Consider the following 23342-nt stretch of genomic DNA (forward strand, 5'->3'; position numbering starts at 1 on the left):
ATCCTGGGATTGACCCGGAAACACCAGACTCGTCTCCGTTTGGAAAAGAGTGATGACGAGAATCTAACCCAGGTAATAAAATAGATTTTAAAAGAAAAACGTACAAAAATTGGGTCTGAAATTAAACTAGAACAATGAAAATCATTTATTGATAGTACGTTAAAAAAAGTTATAAATTCTGACCTGGTGACAATACCGGGATGCGATTTTTTAATATATTTGTAATTATTTTTTAATTTAAAATTTATGCTCTGCGCCTCAAATTAGTAGTGGCTCGGTTTCGTACCTCACTCTTTTCATTTAACAATAAAGTTGTGCCGGTGATCTATTTAATTCCTTTCGGGGGGGATTATTTGAATTGTAGTTACGTGACTTCCGGTTTGCATCGGACCTTTCGGTGAAGTATCCTGCCTAAACTCCGTCTTCTCCAGTTGGTTTCCTAAATTAAGCACGAGTCGAAATAGTTCTGATGTAGGTTCGGTGAAAGCACACTTCCACGCACAAGATAATCGGTATACACAGTTTATTTACAAAATATATATAGACTGTACGAGTTGGAAAACACAATAAATACAAAATACATCGAGCGTGGTGCCTGGCGCACGAGTTTGGCATTCGGAAACGATTAAGTTTTGGAGAAGCCTGTGTCAGCCTGTAGAGTAACTTTACTGCACGGTTCCTTCGGTCTCAGCATTTACTCGTTCTCGAGATGTCTCGCAGAGTATGCTGGCTCTATCTTTCTCTCTAACCTCAGCGGGGTTTGAAAGTTTTCGAGACTTCCGTGTTACCAGTCTCCAGCCTTTCTCCCACTCTCTCTCGCTCGCCCTCCAATTTAGACGGACGTGAACTTCCGACTAATTACAGGTCGTTCTTGCGAACGGCTTTCACCCAGGTCAGCTTGAATCGGATGAGGTGAAGCTTACCTTCGCGTCCTCCCATCTCCAATGTGGGTGGCCACCCACTTGTTTACTGCCAGGCGTTTACCACCGGACCACTCATGAATCCAATTAGCCAGGTCGGAGTTTCCTTTGTTCTTTTACCGTTTACAAGCCAATACTTACACTATTTATATAGTTAACCGGGTCCTACTATTCCTACACGTTTCATATATGCTATTTGCTTTCATCTTTCTGACTCCTTTCTCGAGATTAAGGAAGGACAAAGGTCTGACTGTGGGAATTTATAGGTCTACAAACTTTTGAAATTACAGCCCAATAAATTTTACAATTCATAATAAAAAAGATTTAAATAAGTATTAGAATAAAATATCATAAAGTATTTTAAAAATCATTGACTTAACTAAGATACTGCGACTGTGACACGTTTTTTAGAAATTAATATTTTAAAATGAAAATATAAATAAAAGACCAGGCTACATATTCCATTGTTTAACATCACCAATGTGACCAGTTAGCTGTGGCGCTATTACACTTAGTAGTGAAGCATAAGCGTGGGAAAATTTTAAAGGATTTTCAATTTTATATCATTTTTTAAAGTTTCTGTAGAAGTGAAGTACTAAAAGAAAATTTCAGTATATAGATTTTTTTTAAATTTTAAATTTCGATGTTTAAATTTACACTCAAATATTAAATCAGCTTAAATATCAACATTTGGTAAATAAAATTAATTTAAGTGTAATAAAATTTTTTAAAAACAATAAAACAATAAAAAATATGTTTATTTCTATTCTAAAAAAGTGTATATGAAAAACATATTTATAAAATTAGAAGACAATAATTTCAACAAAAATAAACTGTTGTACGGTTCATGCACATGCATTAAAAACGACAATGGTATTATATAAGACCATCGATAGTACTGTTTCGACTCTCTTATTTTTAGGCTTTCCGTGCCAAGGAAAACTGGGAAAATTTTTTAATCCTGAATGTAATAAGTTACATTAAATGTCGAACTTTACTGATTTCTTACAAAGAAATGTCTAAAAATAATACGCATTAAAAAGTAAGTTAATTTAAACCTTTAAACTTCAAAGTACTCCGTATGAAGTAGTAACTCTTTCGTTTATTCAGCGCGAAACACTTGAAATCAAGTGTTAAAACATTTATTGATCGATTATGTCAAAGAAAAAGGAATTGGTAGCGATTTAGCCGTTGATGTGCAGTTGTCTCTGCAAAGTTCTACTGTGAGAAACGAAGTCTTTGTTTCCTGTTTAAAACAATAAATATTACCGCCAACTCCCGTCTTCTGTATTACCGTAAAGTAAGAGTTCTATGGAACACTTTCTTGTTGTTAATTGGTTTTTACAGTTCTTTATGAAACACCTCCTAGTCTTATCGATGTTTTTCATAACAATTCATATTTGAGCAACAAATCAGCATTACTTCTGACAAATCTAGACAACATTTTCTCTATATCTGCTCCAGCATTTGAAGTTCACGTCTTTCAGTCATAAGAAACAAACGTTAAAACTGCATTTTACTTTTTTAAATCAACGTTTAAATAAACGTTTATTCGTATTTAACTTTTTCTCTTTCTTAAATAACTTCCACAGATTTTTTTCTCGTGATGCAACACTCACTATCATACCATAAATTTCTTAGATGCCTTTTATGGAATATAGATTTAACATCGTAAATTAAATCCAGGGACGTTGCTACTTTAACTTTATCCTCTATTAGATCATCACAAGTGAGTTTTCCTCTATATTCATCTGACAGCATATTATCTAATGCAACAGTAAATGAAGATTTAAGTTCGTCCCTCCATATTGTACGTTTACCAGAGAATTGTTTTTTAGAAACTGAAGATGATACCAAGGGGATCGTTAATAGTAAAACAAGCGAGTGATCGGAGCCTATCTCTGATAAAACACACAAATCATTTACAATATGAGTATATATGTCTCGCGATACTATGACGATATCAATAACACTACCTCTATTTCTTATATGATAAGTAAAATTGCCTCGTTCATCTCCTGGTAATGAACTATTTAAACAAACAAGACTGTTATAATTACACAAATGATAAAGCATTTTCCTATTTCATTAACGATAGAATCTTTCGAAACTCTCGTGGTAATTTGCCGGTCCTCAGTAAAACATGACGAATAATCAGGATATTTCATTCTGGCGTTAAAGTCTGCGCATAAAATCAAGTTAGTTCCAGATAGAGAATAATTTTTTCACGAATAATAAAGTATTCTTGAAATCATCGTAATCATCTTATTTGTCATTATATTTATAGGCCTACTCCTAAAAAGATGGATCTACATGTGGAAAATTTCAAATTTATAATTACGGGCAAATATCTCATCGCCTGCAATTAATCTGTTGTATCGCAATTTATCATTTCTAGCTCCTTCTGAACGCATTTCTGTACTATAAATCCTTAATCTGTTTCTAATAGTTCTAGTTTTGTCAAATAATCTTCTGTTTTTCATATGGGAATAGACGAAAACTTATCTCTAGCATTCCTGTGGCTTTGCAATTGCAATTATGAACGGAACAGAAAGCTTTGTTTTTCCTATTGCTATTCATCTTTCCTGCTGACAATACACAAGAACAGGGCTCCCACTCACAAATTTAAAAAAAAAATCTACATTGCTACTTAAATAAACCTAAAAAACTCTAGTTTTATCATACAATATAGCAAGACAATACTTATCATGCATAAATATCTTTTATTTAATTGTATTAGAATTTTCATTCCATTCAGTTCTTCCACATTTATTTCTTGAAGTTCTTTCATTTTTCTCAAACAATATTCGTGTCTTTTATGACAAATTCCTTGTATGACTTCTTTTACCAATTCTGATTTAGGTTTCCATGTATAGCAATTTTGATTAGATCCATTCACAGTTTCTGATTTAAGTCAGTTTGTGTGGCTTTGGTTTTTATATGGTTTACTTGGAAAAAAATTCTTTCTACGCTTGCCGAAGAGTGAGGTAAAAGAGTTAGACTAATCATAAAGTTAGATAAAATCTCATACTTAGAATTATTAAAGCCACGTTTTACGTTACGGAACAGACACCAAAACTCGAGGATGGTTTATAAGAGATCTAAATCTTGATTTACACGAAATGATGTTCATTTATCATCTAGAAGATCCATTTTGTCTTCAGAAACAAGGTGAGGGAACTGTATTGCTAAATGGAAAATTGAGGATGGCGATTTGGCACGATCACGTAACACTGCCGGGTCGAGAACATTCGGACCGGCAATAATTCTATCGTCATTTAGAGAAAATGTTTTTCTGATTTGCATACAAAGTTCGACAAGAAATTTTCAACAATCATTTTTAAACACGCTTTCATTGTCAGTAAGTGTGTTGAATTTAACAAAGCCATACAACGGCCTCCCAATTATATTTTAAATTATGATTTATTGCATTGTTTGGATCAACTTCAACCAGCTTGCACGAAGCACGACTTCTGTTATGAAAAACTAAGAATATTTTTATACTCAATTGAAACCTTTGAGGAGTGCAAATACTATAAGAGCCCAAGGAATCGGTCAGTGTGGTCTATGATATCGTTTTGGCTCTATAATTGATCGACTATATCTCCGTGTCTACGGATTGTATGTATGTGTTTTATATACCGTATTATTCAGCTCGTGCTCCGGTATCGAGCCGTGTTTACAACGGGGTGGTCGTACAAAAATCGTTATAAATTACAACGTAATTTATAACGATTTTTGTCTTCGAACCTCTTGAACCATTTTCGGGTTGTGATTTCTCCACTGTAATCATTCGTAGACAGTCGGTTTTAGCAAATGCTTACTGTACGTCTCAGCCCGATCGATTGGTATAATTTTATTTTATTTTTTATTTATTATTTATTTATTTATTTAACGTATATTCATACATTCCCTGTTACGCCAGAGGCACTACCAGGAAGATAGTGTACAATTTAAATGTAAAGCAATTGTGATATTGTAGATTACACGCAGCAATAAGAGTGGTGAAACAATATATACATAACATAAAATTGCGCGATACAGCTAGACACGCAGGCACAGTGAGGAAATGGACATAAGAGAGAATGCTGTTATAGCTTATGACATGCGATTACAAACTGGATGTAGGCATTTAGCAGAGAAACATTAAGATAACCGAGTTACTATGATAAAATATGAATAGAGTAAATAGAAATAAAAGTAGCGCAAGGAGTGTGCTACTGAATGGCTATCCAAGTCAAATAACAAATACCATGTGCACGAGTTAGGCTGAGATGGCCCTTACACTAAATTCCATTATGTTGTCCGATGAGGCCTTCTTTGAAGGAGCGGATTGATGGTTATGATAGCTTTTTTGGCTAGCTTTTTGAAAGTACGAAAAATTTCAGTAGTTTTCCATACATCCTTCATGTCGCAGGGCCAGTCTGTATGAATTTCATTTAAGAGGTATAATTTTATATGGGTTTATTTAAATTTTTCTCGCGTTTCGGCCGTGGGTAATCTTTACGTATAGAGTATTATGTCTGTTATTTGCTGGCCCGGGCCAATGATTCGGTAATTACTTTTAAGCAATACACCAACTTTTTCCTTAATTTTATTTACAATCCACACACAAGATAGACATTTTCAAAACACGTAAGAATTTTTGAGTGGTCACTCATATAAAAAACGCTATAAACAAAAATCACGGAACTGTTTATCGACTCTGCACCCTTCCAGCAGCCATTGCTTGTAATTGGGCGGAGCTATACATTGGAGGGTGGACGCACACACACACACACAGCGTGTCACTCGACCTGGCTTCCACTTCACTCGGTCACGTGACTACAGGTTCTACGCATTTCGGGACAACTTTTTCTTCCGGCAGAATTCGTTCTCTTTGCACGATTCCTTTCAGACGTCAGGCCATAGAGCAAAGATGTCTTCGGGTGCGTTCGTTAATAGTGGTCGCTCAGCTGCGCTGCCGTTTGTAGACATTTGCGAATGACCTCGAAAGAAAAAGATGGCCACGCCCGTAATCTCGACAGTATCGTTATGGCGGGATCTATAATTTAAAAATGTTCGTCTTTACAGACAAAATTTAAAAGAAGGATTCCAATAACATTCAAAGCAATTACGAAAAGTCCTCGAAACGACACTTATCACTTACGTCGCCATAGGTATGCGCTTTCACTTGTAAATTTTCATTTATAAAGCAACATAATGGACACAAAAACGAAACCATCTGAGCCACCGAGCACGCCACGTTACCTTCTACCGTAAACTACTACAAACGGTCGTTTTTGACTGCCGCCAGGATATAGGAACGGCTTCATAACTCACCCTTTTTCCTAACACGTGATTACCTCTTGTGGCATCCCGCGGACCACAGTTTGACGAAGGTTGCTCGAGTTACGTTTCCGTAACACCGTAACATTCTATAACGAAACTCGCGAGTTAAGATTTGACCACGACGATTTATTTTTCGAGATTAACTTCTTAAAAAGAGAATATAATCAAATTACTTTAAAATTCCAACTATAAATTTATAAACAAACATTTTAAATAAGTGACGCCTTTAATTTTAACATGTAAAGTTATATAAGAATAATTAATTGACACGTCGTAACAACATAAAAACATCTCCTTTATTAACTGGTAAAAATAAATGGCTGACTCCAATTTAAATATAACTTTTTGTAATATGTTTTCTAAAGTAGTAATTGATTCTAAAACACTGTAATGTTTTAAAATAGTGCTTCAGGCAATTACAGTACAAGAAATTAAACTCTCAGCATTTTCTTTGACGATGACAAATTTACCTGGATCCAAACTTCCGTTCAATAAATAAATAAAATGAAACTCGCAAACAACAATATTCATCAAAAATTTTACCACGAGGAATGAACTTACTCCATTTTTTCGAAACTTCGTCTTTTGGAGCCGAAAATAATATACGCTTTTCCCTTACATTATTGCCAATATTGCAACCAGGTACAAAACAACGTCTTTGTAAGTTCTTACTTTTATAAACTTCGGACGTTTTTTCCAAAAATGGGACAAAAATCGTTTTACACAAAGCCAAAACCAAACGAAAAATCACTCAAAATGCTTTGTCTAAAGCAGCGTTTCTCAACCTGGGGATCGCGAAACAATAATGAAATCATTTATTATAAACTTATAAACATTTTACTTACAATAAGTACACACGTAAAGAAAAGAAATGAATCCCTTTCGCCACGTCTTATCTCTGTAAAAAGGGTTTATCGTCTGTGGTTGCGCTAAAAGCTAAATACAGGAATTGTCTTTTATCACTCGAAAACAATTTGCTTTTGTGTGTTTCTAACGTAGATCCACGTATGGAGAAAATTTTAAATGAAAAACAAACGCAACCATCGCATTAATATTTTCAATGCTTCTGTGACTAAATTTACATATTAGTGTCGACGAGCGAGCCAAAACGTATTTAAATCTTCAGATGTAAATTGCAGTTGTAGCGTTTCGATGAGCTGGTCGTGAATCTCAATTGCGGCAACATTTTCACTAAACGGATTCAGTACCCATCTCTTGGAGAAATCATTTTTATCTTCCGGGAAATACTCTGTCAACTGAGTCTTTAGCTCACGCAAATGCATCTACACGCAATCCAAACTGTGGTGAATAATAGTGTCTCGTTGATTCAAATTTTTCTCAATATAATCCGAACATATCCAAATTTTTGCTTTGAAGGTGAGTAATTCCTAGCTTCTTAATAAACGCATGAACTTTGTCATTAATAAAATGTTTTTATCACGTCCTTGTAAATTCACATTCGAGTCGTTTAAATGCGAAAATACATCAGCTAAGTAAGCCAACAACAACACGCACTCATTATTCTGTAAAAACAATGAGAATGGCGTTTGTTTATCCTGGAAAAATATTATTAATTCCAATACCCGGGTTAACACTTTCCCTCGCGATAACCATCTAACTTCTGCATGGAAAAAAAGAGATTTTTTATTTTCGTCCATTTCATCGCAAATAGCCTGTTCCGTAACAGTCGGCTTTTAATAAAATTAACTAACTTTACAATTTCATAAAGAATTTGATTGAGATTTTTGTGACAAGAGCGTGTCTGTGAAGGAAGCAGTGCTTCCATTCCTCTTAATATTTCCATTAATCCACTGTTCTTTCATGTTATCGCCTTTGCACCATCACTACATACAGCAATACATTTTGTCCAATCTATGTTAGTATAGTTTCTCGTAGTTTCATAAAAAACATCAAAAAGACATTGTTCCGTTGCATGACCCGGTACTGTTTTGCAAGACAACATATTTTCTTCGATTGATGTGTCCCTATCGCATTCATACGTCGCAAAACATAAGAACTGAGACATGTTTGCTGCTTCTGTTGATTCATTAAATTGAACACTAAAAAATTCACTCGCTGAAATATCCGATCTCGAACATCGGCAGCCGTGTCATCGATTCGCCTCGATATTGTGTCGTTAGAAAGCGGAATGTTTTGAATTTTTCTGTCTCTTCCACACCTATTAAAACACTGTCCATATCAATTGCAACAGGCAATATGAGGTTTTCGGCAATTGTATGGGGTTTGGACATCTTAGCTACTCTTAATGCTACGAGATAAGATGCTTCGAGTACAATTTTATTAGTATAGCTTAACTTACAAATAGAAGTTTGTTGATATCTCGAGGTATGTAATTTTCTTTCGAAAAATTCCAAGGGTTTGTTTTTATGAGCCAGATGTTTAGTTTCCGAGTGTCGAACTAATTTTAATGGCTTCGTGCTTTCGTCGGAGAGAACTTGAGAGCGAACAACGCACTGTGGCTTTCCATCCAATGAGGTGAAACCATAATTTAAATAACTATCATTATACAACCTTGTCTTTTTACCAAATGATTCACTGAATGTAGATGGCTCGCTTCATTTTTTCACAAATTTATCCATTTCTCATTAGAAATTTAAAAAAATAATTCAGTTTCACGGTTGACCGCACACTAAAATAAAAGCGCTTCGCATTCGAAACTTAACTAAGTGGTGCAATCGCCAGCGCCTCTTTTATACTAGTGACAGCACGACTTCTTCAAACACATCCATATGCATGTTCAAACATGCTCTCGCAGCGAGTTTATAGAAGGAGATCAAATTACAAAGAGCACATACACATCGAGTTGGACTTTGTAAATTGCTCGTGTATGTACTGTATACGTCATACAGGCGTGTTCATACCCGTCGCAATAAACGCAGCGACATAAAATAATAGGAATACTTGTATTGTATTTTTTATACTGTCGACATTTTCTTAATGTATAAAATTAGTGCAATGTGATTATATAATATTTAAAAAAAATTACATTTACAATTACAGTGAAAATTCAATTAGTACTAGTAAGGCTTACTGTTATTATTCCTTGGGGTGGGGGTCGCGAAATATTAATTTTATTTATATTTAATATTTGGGGGTCGCGGAGCTAAGAAGGTCGAGAATCGCTGGTCTAAACTGATTTATGTAACATCGTAACCGATGCGAGTGCCTTCTAGTGAGGCGTAAAAACGAGAACCTAACGTATCATAGGGATATAATAGCGAACGACACACTATATAGTCCAGTCACTGTAACCTTGCTCTAAATACTTCCTTGTCAGTGTTCGACAACGCGATAAATTGTGACGTCGTTGATACGGCTCGGTCATTTCCAACATAAGTATTACGTATACAGTTTGTAATTTCCTGGTTTCTTCCCATTGCAGGGAGGAACGACATTAGATTGAAGTTAAATGAAAACGTTTCACGAATTAAAATTTTTTGTCGTGTTAAAAGCAGTTAATCGGTGGTGTTCCGCTATAGGTTGATAGTGACGTTTGGTACGACTCATCGGAATATTTCTTTTTGATTCCAGTTATAATAAAAATTTCATATTCGAATATGAAATAACTAGCAACATTAGCCGAATATAATCGGTTACATTTCTAACCACCTATAAGGGATATTGGACGCACGAAACAGAAATTCGGTGTAGGACATAACAATGAAGTTTCGTAGAAAAGTGAATATGAAATATTGCGAAGATTAAATTGTTTTTTTGCTTTTTTATTCATTCGCTTGCAAATTTTTTAATTCGTTAAAATTTAAAATTCATTTTGACAATAGACGAAAGTTTAACTTAAAGCTAATTGGTTATTGTTCTGTTACACTTAAAGAAAAATAAAATTGTTCTACTTTGATATATAAAGAAGACCGAAAAAATACTTTGAAAAGCACAGAAATGATTTCCTGTATGGATGAAACTACAATCACTTGTAATATTTAGGGGTAATGGTGGTATCTCCAAACCGAATGAACATGCGAATGCGATTGATGTGGCCAAGTAGAAAATGTCATTGTAGTCGTGTAAATTGTCACAAGTTTTTACTTGGCCCACTTTTTTTTACATCATAGATGAATATATTGTTTCTCTTTAATAACTGTACTATTACGTCGAGACATAAGATGATATATCGTTTAGGAAAATCGTAATAAAAAGTTCTAATTCGGATAAATATGAGCTTTTTGTTATTCTGAGTGACATTTCAAATAAAATTCATTTTGTTTCCACGCAATTTTATCCTTATGAGCATAAAATTAAGCCAGAAAACTGAATTGGCTCTATGGAAAACCTCGTGAACTTTGACCTATCGAATCAGAAGTACGGTCTGCATCTAACCGATAAAAAGGAAAGCTTAAGATTAAAATTTGAGCTTTCTACACCTAGTAGTTTTTTCTCCCACTTTTTTTGGCGATTTTTGTACTTTTCAATTACAGTGGAATCTCGTTTAACGAGCATCATTCGTTCCAGAGTCTTACTCGTAATGCGAAACACTCGTTAACGCTAAACAATTTTTTTCATATAAATTAATGTAAAATACGATAATGCGTTCCACGCCGAAAAAATACTCAAATATTTTATGTATAATATTTATTCAAAGAAAATTATACAATAAACATTGTTAAGAAGCGTGAATCATTATCTTTTCTTCTAGCGCGGAATGAACCATCCTGAAATGCGAATTCGATTTATAGAAAACGAAAAATCACAGATATGTCTCATGAAACACGCCAAACGATATTCTGGAGGTTATGTAAAGGCTATAATTAAATATTAAAAATTAATTAATTTGACTAGAAATAGGCAGTTATACTGCCATCTCGTATTAAATTTAATGACCGATTCCAAATTTAATTTGGAATCGGTCATTTGGCGATGGCCGTACATTGCCCAAGAATTTGGCATATCGTTTGGCGTGTGTTTATTATATAACGGGCTATGGTTGATGTTTATATGTAATATGTCTGAACATAAATTTAGAAAAATGTATGATCACAAGCGACATTAAGATGCTAGCGGAACGAGTTCAAAACTCAGACTGATGTAGCATGCACAAAATCCGGGACTTCCCCTCTCCTGGTCACTCGTTATGCGAAACGTCATCGTTACGCGAGTCAAAATTTCGCAATTTATTTTGCTCGTTATGCGAAACGCGTTTTAGTTCTCGAGAAATAACAATAAAAGAGAAAATTAAAATAAATATGAAATTTTGGAGGGCCATCTATCGACATAAACCGAATTTAAACCTCCCGCCATCATCTGATTGGTTAAAAAAATTAATATTCCTAATTGGCTGGCGTCAGAAAAAAGTAGGTGTGTCTTCTGTAAATGACGCTATCGCGAGAGCTCCTGTGCTACCCGGAAGAGCTGACAGTCTACGTCATCAGTCTAACGGTCCTTGTCTGATCTACTTTTTTTGAAATCAATATTAGAGTAACACGTAGTATGACGTAGTAATTCATAGTAAAACGGTCTTCTATAATATTCGTAGTAGTTTGTAAAGCTTGAATTTCAATTTAATAAGTATTAGTAGTAGTGGTTTGGGAAGCTTTGATCACAAAATTAATTTTCTAATTACAAATTTGAATTAAATTAATTTTATTTTAACAATATTAAAAAGATTTGATCACAAAATTAATTTTTAAGATTTATTTTAATATTATTATAAAATTAAGTTGCAGTGATAATTTAAAATTTGTCGAGTAAATTAAATTAAGATTACAAATAATTTTTAAAATAAAAATTTGTCGAATAAATTAAGATTACAAATAAAAACTTGTTGAATATAATTATTTCAGATCACAAAATTAATTTTTCAGTTCAAAAATTTGTCAAGTAAATTAAATTAAGATTACAAATAAAAATTTCTCGAGTAATAGTTTTATTATCAATACCAGAATTAATTTTTTGAAATTACGTTTTTAAATTAATTATTTTCTCAATTGATATTTATTATAAATATTTACTGAGTATATTAAATTAAGGTTACAAATAAAAATTTGTCGAATAGATCAATTCAATTCATTGCTTCAGTTTTCATATTTAGAAAACTTTTCAGTTTATTTCTTTAGTTTTTATAAAACATCTTATAACAGTAAAGCAAAGTTTAATTAATATATTCTTTCTAATTATTAAATTTATTATTATAAAATTAATTTGCATTAATAATTTTTACAATTTGTTCTAATATAAAGAGTAAATTATAACACGACAACTTTAAATAACATTTTAACAATAAGACAAAGTAAAATACAGAAATAGGTTCAATATAATAATTATCTAAATTATATTTCTTACTTATTTATTAAATACCTATACAATGTATTCATTTTGAAAATATCTGTTTTTGTTTAGTTAAGAATTGTTCGTAAGATAGAATATCACAAAAAGAACATTTCTTTTAAAAATATTTGTGGTAATAATAATTTTTTAAATATTATCCAATCTTAGACACCCAAGAAGTTCGATGTCTAAATAATTGTTAGTTCCAATTTTTGAGGATTTGGGTACTCCCAACTTTTCAATGTCAAATGATGGAATTTTTATGTTATTGATTGCTTCGGTTAAGTTTAAAAAATTAAATTCAATTTGCCTTCCCTTGTAGTAAATTATATTGTACTTTTTTATATAAATTAAATAAAATTTCATATACCCTACTATGAATTCCTAACATCCAAAATTATGATTTTTATATGATAAATACATCTCTTGTAAGAAATTTCCAAATTTAACAGATTTTTTATCTCGTGGTGATAAATTATCAAAAGTAATGAATTGATTAACAGTAGTAAAATTTCCTGATGGCGAGGGAAGTACATTTATACATTAGTAGAATACAAATTATTAAAAAATTTAACAGAACAATGGTTGTAATGGTTGTTTTATAATCAATTACATTTTAGTTTTACTTACTTTGATGTATTTAACAATAAGTTAAATTACAATTCACTTTTTATATTAAAATAATAGTAATACAACGGTATATATGTAATAAGCATTATTTTTTCCAATTTAATTTGATAAAGAAATGTAATGAATTTATTACAAAATCTATCTTTCCAAAATTGTTTGTATGTCTTGCTACAAACCCAATTTGTCTACATGAGGTGTTGAATGAAAGATTTTCGTCGCAAATTGTGAAAGCTTCGAAGTCATGGATAACTCTTATATCAGAAACTATTACTCCATGAATGTTTTTTTTTTTTTTTTTGGTAGTAAAATTAACTTGCCATTGATCTTTCGCTGATAATTGATACTTTTTAACGAAATCCATATAAAGGTCTATTACAGCTTCTATAGGAGTGTCTAATGTTTTTATGGCCAACAGTCGATAAGTTGAAATGCTTGAAAATCTATTAACATCGCATTCTGTAATTTTATATAAATAAAAATTAGGATTACTATTATTTTATATTAAATAAGAAAATAACGAAAAGATTTCATACATAAACATTTCTTACCGACCATATAGAATGTTCATTGATGTACCAAATGTTGTCTCGTCTTCCTATTTTTGATATTATATCACGATTATATTCAATTATTTCATCCATTTTATCAAATTGTTAATGTGAAATCTATAAAAATATAATTTTTAAAATTTATATTGTAATTGAATTGAAATGAAACTTGTTTTTAAAATTTACAAAATTTAGTTACTATAATGAAATGAAAGTAAAAGATATATTACAAGAATTTTACTCGAATTGTACAGTAGCAATAATGATAATAATAATATTACAAAATGGTCTTTCTTCAAATCAAATTTATACTGTGTGATCCAACTTATTAAACTTTGAATTACTATACGGTTTATACTAAACCATAATTTCTTTGAAATAATATTTATTTAACTGATAAACTCTAATTAAAGATATTAAATTTATAAAATGAAACTGTGATTATATACATTTTTTTTTATTATTATAAACTCATTTCACCTCAATGAAAATTATTATATATCAACGAACTTTAAGAATAAATTTTACAACAATAAGGTGGTTTATTTTAAAAACAACTTATTTAATTAAGCTAACTAAAAACATAATAAAATTGTAACACTATCTGTATTAGTTATATATTATAGTACATACAATTAGATTAGTTTTAAATATATTTAAAAAATTTATATATAATATGATTACATTTATTTATTTAATATTAACTTATTATCAATAATATTATCATTTTAATTAATTTCTATACATTTAAATTTATATTACTGAGTATTTATTTAAATATAATTAAGAAAGAGTTTAAAGAATATTAAACTCCAAGAAAACGAACCTCTGATTGTAATTCCTAAAAATTTGTTTTTCACACGATAGATATAAACCCTACAAATAATTGCTGAATTCTTATGTCTAACTGTTAACTTTTTAAAAATAATAGATTCGTTATAATAATGAATTTTGCTGAACTTTTCCCTTCAGTTTATCTAAAACATGACACATTTCTGCAAGTAAGTGAAGTAATTAATTTACACAAAGTCGGCAAAAATTTTTCGTATTTCAGAAATAAGTTATATAGTACTTTTAAACTCTATCACTTCGCACCTACTCCCTAAAATTTTGTTTCTCATATGATACATATAAACCGTGCAAATAATCTACAGATGAAAAGAAGGAATTATAAGTCATTTGAACAGTTTATAATAAATTTTATTTTAACAATAAGTTTAATATATTGTGTTTAGCTATCAAATTTATCCTAATGTCAGAGTAAATTAAAACATGACAACTTCAAATAATATAACACCGAAATTTCTTTAGCTATACTAATCATAAATCTTATTGTTAAAATAAAATTATTTTAATTAAGGCAAAGTTTAATATATTTAGTTTAACTGTGCTGATTTGCAATAATAATAATAATTTTTAAAACAGCAATTTAAAATAATATAACATTAAAGTTTTGTTGATTGTAACAAAAAATTACAGCTCTATTTATACTTAAATTCAAAGGATATTGACAGGTTTTTTACTACAATAGTTATAGAATGAAGCTGATAAAATTTATAAAGAAAATTCCAAAAATTGTTTGTGGAATAAAATGGTTCATCTGAGTTTCATATTTTATAAACTCATCAATATAGTTTAAAATGGTACCACCTTCATAAATTGATGTTAAACTTGTGAGTTTTCGAAAGATTTACTTTTATCTAGAAAAATGTCTAAGCCAAACTTTTGGTCTAAGGCAAACTTTTGCTTTTTCAACTCGTGATTTTCTATATTTCTAGGCTTGGCCTCGTTTATTACCGAAAATTGTAAACGAAGATAATATCTATATCAAAAACTATATTATAATACACTGCATTAATTTTAATGCAGGCCATTTGGGAATTTTTGAGAGTTGAAATCTAATTTATATTAAAGTATCTCAATGAAATATAGTCATACAAAGAAAAACGATATTTATTATAAATTATTTTAATACTTACTACAGGAGAATTTTATAGTACCAGAATATATTTTGTCTAACTGTTAAAATTTAAAAAATGATAGATTCATTATAAAAATGAATTTTGGTGAACTTTTCAGTATATCTAAAACATGACATATTTCTGCAAGTAAGTGAAGTAATAAACTTTTGCTGACTTTAAGTAAATTATTCGTAATTCAGAAATAAATTATATAGCATCTCGAAAACTCTATAACTCTCTAAAATTTTGTTTCTCATATGATAGATATAAACCGTGCAAATAATTGTCAAATCTTACCGATTTTTTATGTCTAACTGTTAAATTTAAAAAAATAATAATAGACTCATTATAAAAATCAGTTTTCCCGAACTCTAGAATATCTTGTTACAAACCTAAACTCCCAGAACTATGTGTTAACAAAGATTTTCATTGTGAAGCGCAAATGCTCTCAAAACCAATAATCACACATATTAAATAATAATAATAGTAATAAATACTTACCTTCAAAATTTATTAAAACAGAATTCAATATCACACGAAACTAATTCAGTAATATTTCAAAATAAAAAGTTATAGGAAAAAAGTTATGCATATATTAAAATAATAAGTCAATGAACTTTACTAAACCTCTAAAAGACGTATTTTTAAACATTTACACAATTGTCTAAATGGTCGTACATCGCATTAAATTTTACCACCTTAAATTGATTCTCTTATATTTCTTGATGTTAAACTTGTGAATTTTTCGGAGATTTACTTTTATCTAGAGTTAGGTCTAAGTCAAAGGCAAACTTTTAAATAAAAATACTTACTTTCTGAAGAGGATGATCTTGTATAAGAGGTTCTTGCAAAAGAAGTTCTCGGCGAGGTATTGAACCAGTCTCTTATAACTAGTATTTATACCATCTCTTAATGCAAAAACAGCGGAAAAAGGATATATCAAAATTGGTAACTTTGAAAAACAAGATATTTTAAAATGAATCGAAAACAGTTAATTTCTAATATTAATTTATAAACAAAAAAAAAAAAGGATATTTCAAATTAGCAACTTTGAAAAACAAGGTATATATATATATTAATACAAAAATGAAATTGTTTTATTTTACTTAAACTTAATTAAACTTGATGCTATATAATTTATTTTTGAATTACGAATAATTTACTTAAAGTCAGCAAAAGTTTATTACTTCACTTACTTGCAGAAATGTGTCATGTTTTAGATATACTGAAAAGTTCACCAAAATTCATTATTATAACGAATCTATTATTTTTAAAAAGTTAATAGTTAGACATAAGAATTCAGCAATTATTTGTAGGGTTTATATCTATCATGTGAAAAACAAATTTTTAGGAATTACAATCAGAGGTTCGTTTTCTTGGAGTTTAATATTCTTTAAACTCTTTCTTAATTATATTTAAATAAATACTCAGTAATATAAATTTAAATGTATAGAAATTAATTAAAATGATAATATTATTGATAAGTTAATATTAAATAAATAAATGTAATCATATTATATATAAATTTTTTACATATATTTAAAACTAATCTAATTGTATGTACTATAATATATAACTAATACAGATAGTGTTACAATTTTATTATGTTTTTAGTTAGCTTAATTAAATAAGTTGTTTTTAAAATAAACTACCTTATTGTTGTAAAATTTATTCTTAAAGTTCGTTGATATATAGTAATTTTCATTGAGGTGAAATGAGTTTTATAATAAAAAAAAATGTATATAATTACAGTTTCATTTTATAAATTTAATATCTTTAATTAGAGTTTATCAGTTAAATAAATATTATTTCAAAGAAATTATGGTTTAGTATAAACCGTATAGTAATTCAAAAGTTTAATAAGTTGGATCACACGGTATAAATTTGATTTGAAGAAAGACCATTTTGTAATATTATTATTATCATTATTGCTACTGTACAATTTGAGTTAGATTCTTATAATGTGTCTTTTACTTTTATTTCATTTTAGTAACATAAGTTTTATTTCAATTCAATAACAATATAAATTTTAAAAATTATATTTATATAGATTTTACATTAACAATTTGGTATATCAATTAACATTTTATATAGTCAGTAAAAAATATTTATGTATGAAATCTTTTCGTTATTTTCTTATTAAATATAAAATAATATTAATCCTAATTTTTATTTATATAAAATTACAGAATGTCATGCCGATAGATTTTGAAGCATTTCAACTTATTGACTGTTGGCCATAAAAACATTAAACAGTGATATACGAGTTATCCTTGTCGAAGCTTTCACGATTCGAGACAGAAAATCTTCCATTCAACACCTCATGTAGACAAATTGGGTTTGTAGCAAGACATACAAACAATTTTGGGAAGATAAAGAAATGTAATAAATTTATTACAAAAATCTATCATATTAAATTGGAAAAAATAATGCTTATTATATATATACCGTTGTATTACTATTATTTTAATATAAAAAGTGAATTGTAATTTAACTTATTGTTAAATACATCAAAGTAAAACTAAAATGTAATTGATTATAAAATAACCATTACAACCATTGTTCTGTTAAATTTTTTAATAATTTGTATTCTAATAATGTATAAATGTACGTCCACTCGCCATCAGGAAATTTTACTACCGTTAATCAATTCATTACTTTTGATAATTTATCACCACGAGATAAAAAAATCTGTTAAATTTGGAAATTTCTTACAAGAGATGTATTTATCATATAAAAATCATAATTTTGGAAGTTGGGAAGGTCATAGTAAGGTATATGAAATTTTATTTAACTTATATAAGAAGTACAATATAATTTATTACAAGGAGGAAATATTGAATTTAATTTTTTAAACTTAACCGATGCAATAATGTACATAAAAATTCCATCATTTGACATTGAAAAGTTGGGGGTACCTAAATCCTCAAAAATTGACAAAAAATGGACAGATAGAAATTTTTATTTTTTTAATGGAACTACAATTATTTAGACATCGAACTTCTTGGGTGTCTAAGATTGGATAATATTTTAAAAAATTATTATTACCACAAATATTTTTAAAAGAAATGTTCTTTTTGTGATATTCTATTTTACGAATAATTCTTAATTAAACAAAAACAGATATTTTCAAAATGAAGACATTGTATAGGTATTTAATAAATAAGTAAGAAATATAATTTAGATAATTATTATATTGAACTATTTCTGTATTTTACTTTGTCTTATTGTTAAAATGTTATTTAAAGTTGTCGTGTTATAATTTACCTCTTTATATTAGAACAAATTGTAAAAATTATTAATGCAAATTAATTTTATAATAATAAATTTAATAATTAGAAAGAATATAGGGTATTTATTAAACTTTGCTTTACTGTTATAAGATGTTTTATAAAAACTAAAGAAATACACTGAAAAGTTTTCTGAATATGAAAACTGAATTGAACTAAAAAGTTTTCTGAATATGAAAACTGAATTGAACTAAAAAGTTTTCTGAATATGAAAACTGAATTGAACTAAAAAGTTTTCTGAATATGAAAACTGAATTGAACTAAAAAGTTTTCTGAATATGAAAACTGAATTGAACTAAAAAGTTTTCTGAATATGAAAACTGAATTGAACTAAAAAGTTTTCTGAATATGAAAACTGAATTGAACTAAAAAGTTTTCTGAATATGAAAACTGAATTGAACTAAAAAGTTTTCTGAATATGAAAACTGAATTGAACTAAAAAGTTTTCTGAATATGAAAACTGAATTGAACTAAAAAGTTTTCTGAATATGAAAACTGAATTGAACTAAAAAGTTTTCTGAATATGAAAACTGAATTGAACTAAAAAGTTTTCTGAATATGAAAACTGAATTGAACTAAAAAGTTTTCTGAATATGAAAACTGAATTGAACTAAAAAGTTTTCTGAATATGAAAACTGAATTGAACTAAAAAGTTTTCTGAATATGAAAACTGAATTGAACTAAAAAGTTTTCTGAATATGAAAACTGAATTGAACTAAAAAGTTTTCTGAATATGAAAACTGAATTGAACTAAAAAGTTTTCTGAATATGAAAACTGAATTGAACTAAAAAGTTTTCTGAATATGAAAACTGAATTGAACTAAAAAGTTTTCTGAATATGAAAACTGAATTGAACTAAAAAGTTTTCTGAATATGAAAACTGAATTGAACTAAAAAGTTTTCTGAATATGAAAACTGAATTGAACTAAAAAGTTTTCTGAATATGAAAACTGAATTGAACTAAAAAGTTTTCTGAATATGAAAACTGAATTGAACTAAAAAGTTTTCTGAATATGAAAACTGAATTGAACTAAAAAGTTTTCTGAATATGAAAACTGAATTGAACTAAAAAGTTTTCTGAATATGAAAACTGAATTGAACTAAAAAGTTTTCTGAATATGAAAACTGAATTGAACTAAAAAGTTTTCTGAATATGAAAACTGAATTGAACTAAAAAGTTTTCTGAATATGAAAACTGAATTGAACTAAAAAGTTTTCTGAATATGAAAACTGAATTGAACTAAAAAGTTTTCTGAATATGAAAACTGAATTGAACTAAAAAGTTTTCTGAATATGAAAACTGAATTGAACTAAAAAGTTTTCTGAATATGAAAACTGAATTGAACTAAAAAGTTTTCTGAATATGAAAACTGAATTGAACTAAAAAGTTTTCTGAATATGAAAACTGAATTGAACTAAAAAGTTTTCTGAATATGAAAACTGAATTGAACTAAAAAGTTTTCTGAATATGAAAACTGAATTGAACTAAAAAGTTTTCTGAATATGAAAACTGAATTGAACTAAAAAGTTTTCTGAATATGAAAACTGAATTGAACTAAAAAGTTTTCTGAATATGAAAACTGAATTGAACTAAAAAGTTTTCTGAATATGAAAACTGAATTGAACTAAAAAGTTTTCTGAATATGAAAACTGAATTGAACTAAAAAGTTTTCTGAATATGAAAACTGAATTGAACTAAAAAGTTTTCTGAATATGAAAACTGAATTGAACTAAAAAGTTTTCTGAATATGAAAACTGAATTGAACTAAAAAGTTTTCTGAATATGAAAACTGAATTGAACTAAAAAGTTTTCTGAATATGAAAACTGAATTGAACTAAAAAGTTTTCTGAATATGAAAACTGAATTGAACTAAAAAGTTTTCTGAATATGAAAACTGAATTGAACTAAAAAGTTTTCTGAATATGAAAACTGAATTGAACTAAAAAGTTTTCTGAATATGAAAACTGAATTGAACTAAAAAGTTTTCTGAATATGAAAACTGAATTGAACTAAAAAGTTTTCTGAATATGAAAACTGAATTGAACTAAAAAGTTTTCTGAATATGAAAACTGAATTGAACTAAAAAGTTTTCTGAATATGAAAACTGAATTGAACTAAAAAGTTTTCTGAATATGAAAACTGAATTGAACTAAAAAGTTTTCTGAATATGAAAACTGAATTGAACTAAAAAGTTTTCTGAATATGAAAACTGAACTGAACTAAAAAGTTTTCTGAATATGAAAACTGAAGCAATAAATTGAATTGATCTATTCGACAAATTTTTATTTGTATCCTTAATTTAATATACTGAATAAATATTTATAATAAATATGAATTGAGAAAATAATTAATTTAAAAACATAATTTAAAAAATTATTTCATTAGATTTTAATAATTATTTGTAATCTTAATTTAATTGACAAATTTTAATTAAATTATCGCTGTAACTTAATTCTATGATTAAAAAAATCTTAAAAATCAATTCAAATTTATAAAAACATTTTAATAATTAATACAAAAACTTTGCTTTAATGTTAAAATAAAATCAATTTAATTCAAATTTATAATTAGAAAATTAATTTTGTGATCAAAGCTTCCCAAACTTATACTACTAAGTATTATTTAGTTCGAAAACATTAAAAATACATCATTAAGTAGAAGAATAACATAAACTTAATTTTTAGTATAATACAATTTACAAAATCGAAAGTTCGTATATCGTAATATTGCGAAAAACTACATCGAAACGTACAAAGTCAACTAATTTACTTAAATTCAGTTCATTATACAACTGTCGTTACACTTGCCTTCCTCAGTTTCGTCAAACAAAATTCGAAAACTTCAATTAATCCTGTAAATATTTAAGCGCCATTGCTATTCGAATGATATAATATTATATCGAGCTTGAATTCTACATAATTTGTAACTGTGATTACAAATATAACTGAAAAATATTTTCGATATCAACAATAGGTCATAATTATCGAATCAAAATTCTTAAAATATAAATTTTTCTAACATTTTATGATCGAGTAATACGTAATAGTACTTTTTATATTAGTCTTGCCATATTTTACGTATACTTTTTATATTCACATTCACTTAGTTTCATCTAATTACACTTAAAATGTAAAAAATCTACCAACAAATTAATTTGCTAATAAAGGGACTACTTGCTAATTGAACGTTATATTCTTCTTTGACGTTCTTTTACATAATAGCGCTAAATCGGTATACGTGTCTAAATAACACGCTTATAAACACTAAAAAACACAAATGTTTCGAAATTAGGACTAGATAATTATATGCATTTAAACAACATAAACAAACAACATTAGAAAATTAAAAATAGATTGATGTAAGTAATTTCCAGCATTAAAACAGAAAAGACACAAGTTATCGGTCGTAGCCAAAAACCCTTCGGAGAATTTGCTTCGCCCTTCTTCCTTCATTCCTTTTTTGTTATATCAATTATCAATTTTAGATATTGAGTATGCAGGAAAAGTCTTTGATCAGCAGAATCGTTGGTTTTTTATTTCTTTTCTGTTAGAATGTTTTTACTTTGAAGATCTGACCGAGAGAGTTTTTTTTATGTTTGAGTTAAATTTCTTCTTGTTAGTTACTTCTTGAAAATCTCTTTGTAACAGGTTCCAGTATTTTATCATTTCAAAGACACAATTTAGTAAACAGAAACAAAGATAAGCTATTAAATATAAACGGGACGATACAATAATTTTCACGTAAATCGAGTGTAAACACAGAAAACACGAATTATACCAAAGATTGGACAAATAAGCTAACATCCCTCGAACAGAGCTTGTAATTCATTGTCATTTTCAGCCTGGTTCCTACTTCGACTGTTTGTTGTTGGAAGAAGTTAATGTTTTAGGGTAAAAGTACGTTCTTAGTGAAGGAAGATATAAGTATCGAAATATAATATTCACATATAAAATATTCATATAGTGTTATTGTCACTGGTTTCGGGTGCATTCATAAAAATGTAATAATCGATATAATAACACTTTGTCAAATGCTCCGTGTGTTAATTTAGAAATTAGACCTTTAAACCAGACACGTTGTAAATCTATCATAGAATAAGAAATCAGTTATTGATACTTCCATAAAAACTAATTATCGCGCCAGCTTTTCCCGCACAACCGGGTGAGTGAGTGCTCTACGTATGATAGAGTGATGTCATTATTATAACTAAAAAAAATTTTACAAAACACTAAAGTAGCGATATAAAAAGTACTTTATTTGTAAAGAAAATCGAAAGTTATACTTAAAAATATTACAATCTTAATCCCTACAATGAAAAAATACGCGAAACCCACGAATCTTGAATCTAAAATATTACAATA

The 23342-nt window shown here is 28.6% G+C and overlaps 1 long non-coding RNA gene across 1 annotated transcript; it reads right to left on the bottom strand.

Moving 5' to 3' along the window:
- Positions 1–13481: 13481 nt before the first annotated feature.
- LOC136985144 (uncharacterized) lies at positions 13482–16598 on the bottom strand. Its single transcript, XR_010882295.1, has 3 exons — positions 16503–16598; positions 13730–13846; positions 13482–13637 (listed from the first exon to the last, which is right to left on the bottom strand). It is a non-coding gene; the product is annotated as an uncharacterized lncRNA (long non-coding RNA).
- Positions 16599–23342: the final 6744 nt, after the last annotated feature.

Source organism: Centruroides vittatus, unplaced genomic scaffold (genome assembly GCF_030686945.1).
Source record: "Centruroides vittatus isolate TY-2023 unplaced genomic scaffold, ASM3068694v2 contig_1207, whole genome shotgun sequence".
Taxonomy (NCBI): Eukaryota; Metazoa; Arthropoda; class Arachnida; order Scorpiones; family Buthidae; genus Centruroides; species Centruroides vittatus.